Source organism: Pezoporus wallicus, unplaced genomic scaffold (genome assembly GCF_028554395.1).
Source record: "Pezoporus wallicus isolate ANWC-B61680 ecotype Strahan unplaced genomic scaffold, APGP_CSIRO_Pwel_v1 contig_736, whole genome shotgun sequence".
In the NCBI taxonomy this organism is placed as follows: Eukaryota; Metazoa; Chordata; class Aves; order Psittaciformes; family Psittacidae; genus Pezoporus; species Pezoporus wallicus.
The window spans coordinates 2512016-2524299 of NW_026639744.1; the positions used below are offsets into that span (position 1 = coordinate 2512016).

Consider the following 12284-nt stretch of genomic DNA (forward strand, 5'->3'; position numbering starts at 1 on the left):
TAAAGGAGTGAATTCTGTGCATTTCAGATCTTTTTCAGGATACTTGGTCTTTACAGGAAAAGGTGTTTTTTTTTATGGTGAAGTAAGAATTATTTAATAGGCTTCTGAAAAGAAGATTAAGAGTTTCTTAAACTCTGCATTTAACTGATCACCAATACGAAGGAATAGAGATTAACTACAGTAAACCTTTACTGGGATTTAATCCAACAAGCAGGGCTGGATGACTCAGAAAGGCTTGTCAGTCCTGTGCTACTTTGTTCCTATCAAGACTCTTTGGATAATAACATGCCATAATATTTCAGTTGAAAGCAGCAAAGTGACTCTCCTTGACCAAGGCACTGAGCCATTACCATTCTTCTTACATGTAAGTATTTGTCTTCATTTTTCAATTTAATTTTTCTGAAGCAGATGAAACTTAAAAACAAATTTTATATTGCCATTTTTCTTTCAGATATCTTCTGTTGCTTCCTTTTCAGATCGTTAGCCGACTGATTAAGTGCTGGGTGATGAAAGCCAAGCCATTTACTACATTTGTTTCCTGACACAGATTTGTTTTGCAGAATATGAGAAACATTTTGGTAATTGCTTCACCATCAGTTAAAATCATCAAAAATTTCTGAACGCAAGTACTCAACTTCTGTCCTTAAGAGAAGGGATGAGGCAGTGCTCACCGCAACCTCCAGGAGTTTCAAATATCCATTCAAATATCCATTCACCAAGTGACTTTGCCTTCCTCATTCCTGATACACATCAATGCATTCTTAACACATGCTAATATTTAACCTTCAACAGTTACGCTGGAAACATGATGAAGTTACACACAGCATGATCACTGAGCCATCCAGTGCAAAAAGTTTAAAACAACAGCTCAGAGGGGCCTGTTGCTCCCAAGGTGGGTGGCTGCAGGACCCAACAGCAATGCTGTCCTTCCTCCTCAGCCCCTACGTGTGCTTCCTGGGGCTGAACAGCTTACACCAGCATTTTCCTCAGCATTACACCAGGTAACTCTCTGCAAGTCTAGACAAAGGTGGCTCATGAGACATGCCCTCTTTCTTTCAGCACATCAATGGTTCAAAGAGCAGAGGCAGAACACTTTGATTTTAATGATGCCGGCCCACAGCCGCAGCAGAGCTGGGGCAAGCCAGCTGCCCTAGAGGCTGCTGGGCCGAGGGGAATGCATGGCGAGCCCGGCAGGAACTGGCAGCCCCAGTCTACCTGGAGAGCCCTTCAGACAGGAGGGACACTGAGCACAAGGGAAAAGAGCTTTAAAAGAGACAAAAAATGACTTTAACAACAGAGCACGTTAAGAGTTAAACAGCAGCATGTCGCTCACACACAGAGCGGCTGCGAAGTTTTTTTTACAGATTCCTGGCTGCATCCTCCATGCTCAATTAAAAAGCAACAGGGGTTGTTATCTGCTGGTGGGGAGCCATCATACCACCTCCAAAACTGCAGGTCAGCTCAGAGACCTGCACACACTGCAGCCTCCCCTCCACCAGCTCCCTCCCTCCTCCCAGCACCCACCATGTTGAAGTCCCCCCCACCCCTGGCCCCTTTTTCAACCCTTTCTTCCTGCCTAAAACTGGCTGAAGCCAGGAAGGACCCGCAATGAGTTCAGTTCTGCTCTGTCAGGAAAGGAGGCTGAACACAAGAAACATGAGCTGGCTTGAGTGCAGGAATTTAAAATATAGGAAGCAGACAACAGCATGGAAACCAGGAAAACGCTACAAGTTGTATGCGCCTATTTATTTTCTTTTCCATTTATTTCTATTCCCTAAAAGATGTTTTTATATCTATTCACAAACCCCTGCCCTGCATTTTTCATGGGAAGGAGGAGGAAGCAAATCCAACCTGCATTCCCCTAAAGAGACAAACAACCTTCCACAGCTACAATGAAGGAGTATTGGAACACTCAAGTTGATAAAATGAGCTCCCCATCCTCTGATTCCACACATCCCACATCCAAACCAGTATGGGTTGAGACAAACTGCAGTTCAGCAAATACGAGGGATTTTTACCAGTCCTCACCAAAGTGATCAAATAAGGAAAAAAAGCCACAAAACCACAGTAAAAGTCATTCTTAATCCCTCATCCACAACACTCTTCAGAATTCCTCTTCAACCAAGCCCAACTATGACTTCATTGAGTAACACACCTGAAATTACACCACATTTTTTGTTAAATGTATTTAAGTGCCCAACAGAAGAAAGGCTGTCATCCTTCCCCTGCCCCACAGCTGCAGGGGAGCTGCACACCCTGAAGAGGGGAAGCCACCTGAGGGGACCTGGCACGCAAGCACCAGCAGGAGCTGAGTCAGGGACTGCTCAGGTCTGGATCCTGGTCCTGTGGGTCAGGACCAGCTTGCCCAGTGCCTGCAGAAAGTCCTGCCAAAGGACCCCACACTCAGTCCTGCATTAGCAAGCAAGTACTTGTGCAAGCCTCTTTGGTAGAGTTACTTTTATGAATAGACTTTCCCCATTATAAATGCAAACAACAACAAAATCAGACTATTATCAGGCATTACACATTTCACAGCATGCACGGTCCTCTCAAACAAAGAAGCCAAATACTAAAAATTTAAACCCTGTCTCTATGAAACTTTGTTCCTGTAGACACTAATTTTCCCCAAAGCCTCAAAGAATATTTTGCCTCCTTTTGCTCAGAAGTGCTGCACATACTTACAGCAGCCTATAAAAAACCCATCCTGCATACACTTATCGCCAATTGAAATCCTGTGCCATGTATGTGCGGATTCTGTAAAGCTCTGTGGCTTCTGGCAAGCTGCCCATGCAGCCCTCAGCAGGCCACAGCCCAGTTACACCACCTCAGCCAGGTCTGCAGACACTGGGAGACCAAAGGAGAGGGAGCCTCTACCCAATACTGATTTTCCCCTTCAATTTCACTCTAAAAATTAAAAGCTATAAATAAAATTCCTCACTACATCAAAGGCATGTCAAGTCCTTAACCCCTGCTTCAAGACAAGGGAACATTTCAAGTGGCAGCAGGCAATGTCTGCTCTGAGACCAAGCCGTTACCCAGTGCCAGCCGACACACTGCTTGGACAGCTGAAATCCTGCCAGGATCTTGGGAGAGGTGTCACTGTCCCTTGCTGGCTGCCATTTTGCTCAGGGTATGCTGTATCTGCCACGCGCCTGTTAAATCAGCAGTTAAAAATAAGCCTGGAAGCATGCAGATTGCAAGGGGGTCGTGGGATGTGGGCTGGGAAGGCCCTCTCCAGGGATCCCACTGGGCACCAGCCCCGCTCAGACCCACCGGAGGTGCCAAGAAGGGAATGGAGCCATGGTGTCCTGCGGCTCTCAGAGGTTTCTGGTTTTCACACTCATCTGCATTTCCCTTTCAGGTTACCCCAGCTGCAAACTGCAGACACAGCAGAGGATGAGTTTAAAGGTCCTGATTCCATTGCTTAAAAAAAAAAATGACTTTCACAAAAATCAAGACAAAAACAATAAAAACAACCCCACACACACACACCAAAACATAAAAACAGTAACACATATGTATGAACCAAAATCTGGCTCTGGTGACACAAGCAATCACATCTCTTCCACTTACTACTTGTTTAGAAAGAAAACAGAGGAACAAAACATTCTTTTATAAAACTCCATGGCAAGTTGCTATGAATCTAGAGGTACATAAGATATCCACTTACTGTCAGGTGTTTGAATTCATGAGAACGTTTTCTAAAGGGGAAGACTAGGATTTAATCCAGAAAGAGAAAGAGGAACTAGAAAGCAACCAGCAAAACCACACAATTTATTTTCCTTTCTGGACATACCAATCTTCACAGCGACTTACCCATGACTCCTCAGCACATCCTGCAGCCCTCTCAGCTGCAGAAGCCACCAGAGGGCATTCCCACCAACACCACCTGGGTCAAACCAATCAGGGCCATGTTGCAGAGCTAGAGGCAGGAAGCAGCAACTGTGTACACCCATGTACAGTGAAAAGAAGGTAATTTGGTTTTAACTTTTTCCTACAGAAGCAAATAAGAAAACCTGAAACTTGCTACAGGTCACAGTGGAAAAGTCTCTTTTAAAGCAGCAGCTAACAGATTTTCAAACAACTCTTCTGTGAAGTTCAGGCAACAAGGTGAACCTAGCTCCAGAGCAGGCACCTCGTATCTACTCTGAAGTCAGCTTTGGACTCCAAAGAAGGAATCAGTTAAACAGTTCTCAGAATCCTAAATGAACAGTAAAAAGCATATCATATGGTAGATAGAATACTTTGTTAGCATACCCAACTTAACATACCAATGTGCAACTGTTTTTTTAGATAACTGCTGTAATTCTTACTGTTTGCATTAATAAAGTCCCAATTCAATTAAAAAAATCCATCCTGAAAGCCACAATAACTTTTGTACTTTCACAGCAAATGGAAATCACTTTCTCTTTTCTTCCTAAGAAAACTATTTGTCTCCTGCCAGATCATTCCTTTACAGCCTGACAGCAACGTGGGGGTGAGGGAAACCTCAGATCCAGAGCTGGGAGTCTTGAGATCACTGCCACAACAAGCCACAGGGGAGAGCAGAACCAGGAGCTAAGATGACATGGAACACCCCAACAGCAGCACAGGCTGTGGAGGTGTTTAGTCTCCAATGACACCACACAGATACAGAGCAAAGACCATGCCAGACAAAAGAAAACTCCAATTAGTGAAGAAATTAAAGATTACAATTCATCTCAATATGACAAAGACATGGGAACATGAACCATTAGAGGCGTTCAGACTTTTCTGATGAGATCAGAGGCACCCACACTATCACTGACAGTCCCAGTGGCACCCTGCCAAGAGCCCAAGGGCTGTACATATTTTGCATGTACCTCACCAGATTTGTATCAAAAGAAAACATCCATAATGCTGGATTGTAATTCTACCATCCACACAATAGCCACACACAAGCTAAATTCATCAACAGCTGTGTCTTTAGAAGGAAAGCCGTACATTCAAAAGCAGTAATTCACTGCTTGCTTTTTTCTTCTTTTAATTGAAACTCACACAAGCTAACTAACAACCTCAGAACAGCCCACACAAAGGCATTCCTAACGTCAGAGAACGGCAACCCTGCGTATTCTTTCTGAAAGTCTAAACTTTGTTGCCAGAATTCAGCAAGATGGAAGCCAGCCACAAACTCCATTTGGCATCCACCTGCAAGCGCACAAGGCACACATCAATACGCTTCAGTTCAAGAAAATCTGCAAAAGATTGCCACCTTGAAAGGCTGAATGTCTTGGATTCAAATAACAGAGAGTGAAGTGTGCAAGACACTGGTTCTCCTACACTCTTATTCAAAGCAAGTATCACGACACTGCTGAATAAAAATAAAACCACCAGGAGGAAAACAATCCATACAATGTAAAATATCACGCAAGTTACTTTTTATGAAGTTAATAGCTCTGAATATGCCCATGAAGAGCCACTCCTTAGGTTCTTAGAAGAAATTGAAAGAGGTAACAAAGAACAAGTGCCACTTATAGAAACAAAATCCTGTTTGGTCTCCCTCCTGGCACATGCCAGTACAAATCCATTTATTGCCTATGCTGTCACCCAAAGGTTCCAGCTGACACACCAACTGCAGAAGTGACATAGCATGGGATCACAAATAATAAACATTCAGTGTCAGGGTGGGCAGGGGGGACAGACACATGACAACACAGAGGGACAATACAACCACTTACCCAAGAGAGATAAAAATAACTTACCTAGGCAAAGAAGTGAACCCAAAGCAGCACCAGCCCCTTCCCAAGTGGGATGGGGAGGCATGGGTCACACACACAGAGCTCCTCCTTTAATGGGGGGGAAGGCAGAGCTCCCTGGTGCTCACAACGGGGCAATTCCCAGGGAACAAGCCAAGCAGCTGAAGGCCCAGTATTCACAAGGGGCACAGAACAGACCAAAAATAATGCTAGCTTCCCCATGCGGGTCAGCTGGTAAACAGGGGGACTCACAACCTTGTATGTGGGCTGGGGACAGCTGTATGAATTTCAAGGAGGCTAAGTGCCGGGTCCTGCACAACCCCATGCCATGCTACAGGCCTGGGGAAGAGGGGCTGGAATGCTGCAGGGTGGAAAAGGACCTGGGGGTGTTAGTTGACAGATGCTGAATACGACCCAGCTTGTGTCCAGGCAGCCAAGAACATCCTGGCTTGTATCAGCAATAGTACAGCCAGCAGGACTAGGGCAGTCATAGGCCCCTTGTACTGGGCACTGCTGAGGCCACACCTCAAATCCTGTCATTCATTTTGGGCCTCTCACTCTTAAGACAGACATTGAGGTCCTGAAGCATGAAGGGCAACAAAGCTGGCAAAGCGTCTGGAGCACAAGTCTCATGAGAAGCAACTGAGGGAACTGGGTTTGTTCAGCCTGGAAAAAAAAAGGAGGCTCAGGGGAGACGTTATTGCTCTCTACAAATGCCTGAAAGGAGACTATAGTGAGGTTGGGGTCTGTCTGTTCTCCCAGGTGAAGAGTGGTAGGATCAGAGGAAACAGCCTCAAGTTCAGTTTTCAATTCCTTACCCAAAAAAGAGTTGTTCAGCACTGGAGCAGGCTGCCCAGGTGGAGTCATTATCCCTGAGGGGTTTTAAAAATATGCACATATGGCACTTAGAAACGCTGCTTAGTGGTGGGCTTGGCAGTGGTGGGTTAGCAGTTGATCTTAAATTGCCTAAACAGTTCTATGATTCTATGTGGGCAGCAGAACCTGTGTGGCTGAAGGAGACAGAAGTGGCTTGTTAGGAAGTCCAAATATGAAGATTTGGGTTCTGTGTAGGTATTGCATCAATACAGGTGTCTTATGCAACCCAATATTAGATGGCTTACTGAAATGATGAAATAAGCACAGCCATTTTTAAATTGATTTAAAACCCTCAATATATATTGCAAGTTCCTGGTGCCTTTGAAGACATGTGCATGTCTTTCCATAGCATTTACTGCCTTGCAGGGTAAATAAATTCACCAGGAGGCAGCTATCAAGGATTAACATTGCACCATGGAATAGCTTTCCTCTTCAGAGCCTGCACAGAAGCATAACTTAAACATGCTCATGTTCATATGGTTCATTAATTATGTCATCGCTATGAGCATCTTGGAAGTTAGGTATGGAATTCCAAATGTGCAAATAACCAGCTACACATGGTTTCATTTATACAGGCAAATTAACAGACATCAAATTGCAAGCAGTACCATGAAACAGTCAAGCAAAGAATCAAGCATGCAGTAGCTTCATCTGAAGATACATTTGCCTGAGGCATCAAGTAGGTATCAGTTGAAGACATTGTTAGATATACATGAATTATTGTGGCTTCTCACACATTTCAAACATAAACAAAGATGTTATTATACTACCTATGTCTTACTGCTACACAGGTATTATTACTACATGGCACACAGTTCCTACCAGAGGGCAACACTGCATTCTGTAATTGCCATGAAAAAGGCCCCATTGCACAGCTGCAAAGTTTTTTGGACATTTCAGCTGTAGACAGCCTTCGGTAGCACTCACTTTGCTAAGGCCATTCCAAGTGTCCACACAAACTGGAGACAATTTCCATTAATATCTGGCAACTTAATTTGTGTGGGGCCTTGGGCATAAGAGGCAAGCAAAATGTCCTTTCAAATCCTGCTGCAAAACACACTACTTTTCCGATACAGCTGTTCAGAAGCCAGAATCTGCTGTTAGATCTCAGCACAGAACTTCCAGTGAAGTTATAAACTCCTCTAAACAGTAAACCAGCGGTGAATAAGACCCAAACACAAATATTTTCGACTGACAAATTATCAGAAATCACCTGTAAAAGATGTTTCTGTGGTCTTCAGAAAGTCACCACACAAACCCAAAATGAGCACAGTAACAGCTACTTATTTTAACTTACTCAAAGTCTACCTCTTTGAGACTTAGCCCGCTTTCATCCAGCTAGCAATACTTTATTTATTAAAGATTTTATCTGTGCAGTATGTGACGAAGGAGCACAGGGAAGAACACACTTTCTCAGCTTGCAGGTGTTTCAGAATTGCCTGTCAAACACTGTTTCTATCCCGTCCTGGGTGTGTCTGTCTTGACAGGTGAGAAAAACAAGAAGCATGGGCAGAAACACTGAGCCTAGATCATAGCTGCATAGAAGGGGCATATAGTCAGACAGAGGATCAGAGTAAGGTTTTATTAGGATATTGTTTCACAACCAGTTTGGACCCGTCTAAGACATAGGGAGTGCCAAAACTGGTCATCCAATCACATCCTTAGCTCTCTGCCATCACACTAGGCAGGCTCCCACCCCTCCACTTGGCTGCAGTGATTTCAAGGCCATGGGATAAGCCAGATGAGGCCACTGATCAGACCACACACTGTTTAGTCTTCACTGCGACTAAACATGTGAGGCTCAGCACAGCAGTGCAATGGTGCCAGTGCTAGCAGAGGAGAGGTGGTGGGAACACAGCTCCTCTCAGAGATGGGCATCCCTTCAGTGGCAGCAAAATCTGAGGTTGATAAAACACATATACCCATAACCCCAAACCCAACCAATGATGCTGAAAACACGCCTTCAGTTAAGACACACATCAGGGTCTTAACTGCCCCCTAGCCCTCCAAATTAAACATTTTTTAAAAGCAAAATCCTAACTACCTGCCAAGTAAAGGAATATTTTCATCAGAACATTCCTCTAGGTTTTTTGGGGTTTAGTCTAAAACAAAGCTCCCAATTTTTTTACTCGCTTTCACTCTCCTTTTGCCAAGCAATTGTAAGCTCCCCCTCCTAACACAGGCTCGGTTCGGCACAGCACCCTCCTAGCAGGCTCCTCTCCTTGCCTGTTCATGAGAGCCCTGAAGGGAAAGCTGCTGGTATATCCCCAAAATATATCCCCTTGCTCCTGAAAACCTGAACACCCCAGTCAACCCTGGGAAAGTTTCAGAAGGAGGCCTGTGAGACAGGATGACAGAAGTTCTCTCTGCCCTGCAGTCCTACCAGATGGTCAAATACCTTGCATCACTTTGGACTGACACCAAGTATTAAAACCGCTGCACTTATGTCAAGCCCTGCAAAAGTCCACGGTTATGTCACAGTTTGTGTACACTACCAAGACAGTGAACATGGCTCTGCGCTACAGTTTAACTCTTCCAGAGACTTGCATTACAACCTTAATAAAAACCTGGAGACAGCTGAAATTGGGATCCAAGTAAGATCAATGACTATTAATCTAAGATCAGGATTTTATAAGCTTTCCATTAATTATTTATATATTACACAGATTGCCTGTTAAAAGTTTCTTGCGGAACATTTCAGAAATGCTTCAGTTGTGTTGGCTGAAAACTAATCTTTAGATTCAGTATCAATAAAAATCCTATTTTTTCCCCTCAAAAAAAGTTGTTTGTTTTTTTTTTCCAATTCTGTTCTCTTTTGCTTTTATGCAGATTTTAAATGCACATTCTTTGCCTTAGGTTGGTTTTCTGGGTTTGGTTTTTCTTCCAGTAGAGAAGCTAGGGTCTGATTATGTTATGTGAATACCATTTAAAGACCATCTGGAAAGCCCTGCTGAAAGATAAGAAATGTAGTCTGGTTGCTACAAATGTATTAATTAAGCAGTGTCTCATTACAGTCTAGCTCTGTTTTCACACATGCAGGGACCCTAAGATGTGCAAATGTTTTTTTGTTTTCAGCCTCTAATGTTATCAGGCCAAATCATTCAGAGCCAAACTCCGGGAGTTGATGGGGCTGCTGGAAGCTCCTTCACTGCCACAGGACTTGTCACGATTATCTCTATCGGTATTCCACCACCAGCAAGGACCCTCATTTGCACATCTCTACTCCCAGTGGGATTTTGCCTGCCTAGGTAAATCTGAGCCTCTGCAATTATTTTCACATGGCTGTGACCACAAGAATACTCTTACATCCAGCCCCTTAGCCCAAGCACCCTAACCAGAATGCAACTTGTCCATTCCAATGGCAGAATGTAAGTGCAGCCTGATGCAGCAAACACACAGCCGTTTGCTAAAATAAACCCACCAAATCTATAAAAATGAGGACGGGAGAGCAGGACGTGCAGAGGCACAACAGTACACAGTTGCTGGGTGGAGAGAGCTGCTGTGCCAGAACTGCCGGAGCAGCCCTACAACGCGTGCCCCTGCATGTCACCATGGCGAGGGGCACAGAAGAGAGAGCGGACTCCAGGACAGCCAGGCTTTACACCCCCAGCTCGCTGCTCATGGATTACACTGGGATTAGAACAGCATTCTTCAGGAGCGATGGGCTTCTACAAAGTAGGAAAGGTTAAGGGATGTGGAAAAAAATCAGGTATTTGTACTACGTACCACTTAAAGCTTCACTGTTCCCAAACACCAGTGAGCCAAGGAAGCCAAATACAAATTAACAAAATATTTTTAGAACAATCAGACTGAGAACAGAAGTTCCTAACACTCCACAGGCACGTGTCGCTGAACAGCCTTTCATCTCATCAGATTCTTTCATTAAACTGTTACTTTGGAATCCAAAGAGCTGAATGCAATTAGCAATCCAGAGAAGAAGGAAACACCCTGCTGCACAAAAAAGTAAAATTCCTCAGAGATTATATTACACCACCTCAGAATTTTAACAATACTGTTCGACAATTTGGTCTTGCCTGTTTGGACAGGCTGGAGATGTATTATTCTGTTCTTAAATACAAAGTACAAGCAAAACCAAGTTATATTACAGGCATGGTGGTCCTCAACCTTTCTTCTTCTGCTGACATCATGCAAATTAGACAGTACTGTGCAGAGACATACAGAACCTTAAAACATAATCTCAGTCATCACTTTACAACAAATATAACCCAAAACTGATTTTAAGGAGCTAGTACGATAAAGGGCAGTTGGGTTTTTTCCATCCTAGAACTCTCCAATATTTGTCCACCCCCTCACCCCCCCACCCTGCAACACCAACCTCGAAGTTACCTCTGCTGCTGTTCACAGCTTTACTCTGTTTCACCCTCCACCACAATCCTTTCCCATTGCTCTGCTCCAGCTCCCTTAAGGCATACTTGCAAGCTGTTCTTCTTTCTCACCTGAGGCTTCATAAGGCTCCATAACCTCCACCACAGGTCCCTGTTCTGCTCACATTTTACCTGTGGCAACCCCACCTGCCAACACTAATCCAGCTAACATTCAGACCTATATGCTAAAACAGCTTGAGAGCTTTCTTTCCAAATCACTCTGCCCTGACATTGCTCAGCTGCTGTTTTAGCTGTGTCTGTCTTGATCTCACAGGCAAACATCTGCGCCTCTCCCGGTAACAGAACTATCCTTTCACAGTCACAGAACTATTCTTTCACAGTCACAACTGACATTCATCACTGCCACCCTACACAACTCTCAGCTTAATAATCGGGCATATTGTCACCCCTCCCTACATCAAATTTATTCCAAATATATACAAAATATACAATTCTGACACTTCCTTCCAGAGCTGTTAAGTGTTCATTTTCCACCTATTCAGCTGTAGACTTTCAAATTCACACACAGCCTTGCCAAACCTGACCGTATGTATTTTCAGAGAACTGTTCCATATATTTACCCAGACTTCTGTTTTAATTGGTGTTACAGATACCAGAAGCAATCGATCAAATTACTATTTAACAGCTAAATTACTGTGGCTGACCTCTCACATACTCCTAGCTGCAAATATGAAGGAAAACAAAACCCAAAATTCTCTTTACAGACAAATCTAGCTTTGGATCCCTGAATGAAGAACCATCTAAGAACAACTCATCTATCATCATGTAGAAATGAAGCCATACTCTTCATTAAAGTGAGCTTATGACACACATCCACTGGTGATTTCCAAGGTTCTTCATCTCCACACAGAGCATTCAGCCATGATTGTTAACAGAGCAGGCTGAAGACAATTAAGTCAAAAATAACCTTCACCAACTGCTTCTGAAGGAAGCACCTAAATATGCTTTGGGTCAACAGCCCTCCTCACTAATGGGAAGTGATGGAGTAAGAGACTGTTCTGAATAGGATACAAGACAGCACTTGTTTGTGCAGAGCAAGTGACCACACCACTTTCTTTTCAGCATCAGGAAATATCTGGCATAAAGCCAAATGAATGAGATGGAGAAAGCACAAGTTAAAGGAGCAAATATACTTCCCTGGAAGTATCCCCTGGATAGTTATTGTCATGAACCTGTCAGCATAGACAATAATACTGATTAAAAGGTCCAATAGTCAGTATGAAAAGATTTCCAGGTGCTTACTGCTGCTCAGTGGAAATGGAAAGCGAGATCAGTCAGAAAGGCCAGA

At 43.8% G+C, this 12284-nt stretch overlaps 1 protein-coding gene across 2 annotated transcripts in view; it reads right to left on the reverse strand.

Annotated features, from left to right (window-relative positions):
• ACVR1 (activin A receptor type 1) overlaps positions 1 to 12284 on the reverse strand; it is a 63511-nt gene that overhangs the window by 30213 nt on the left and 21014 nt on the right. The window lies entirely within an intron of this gene.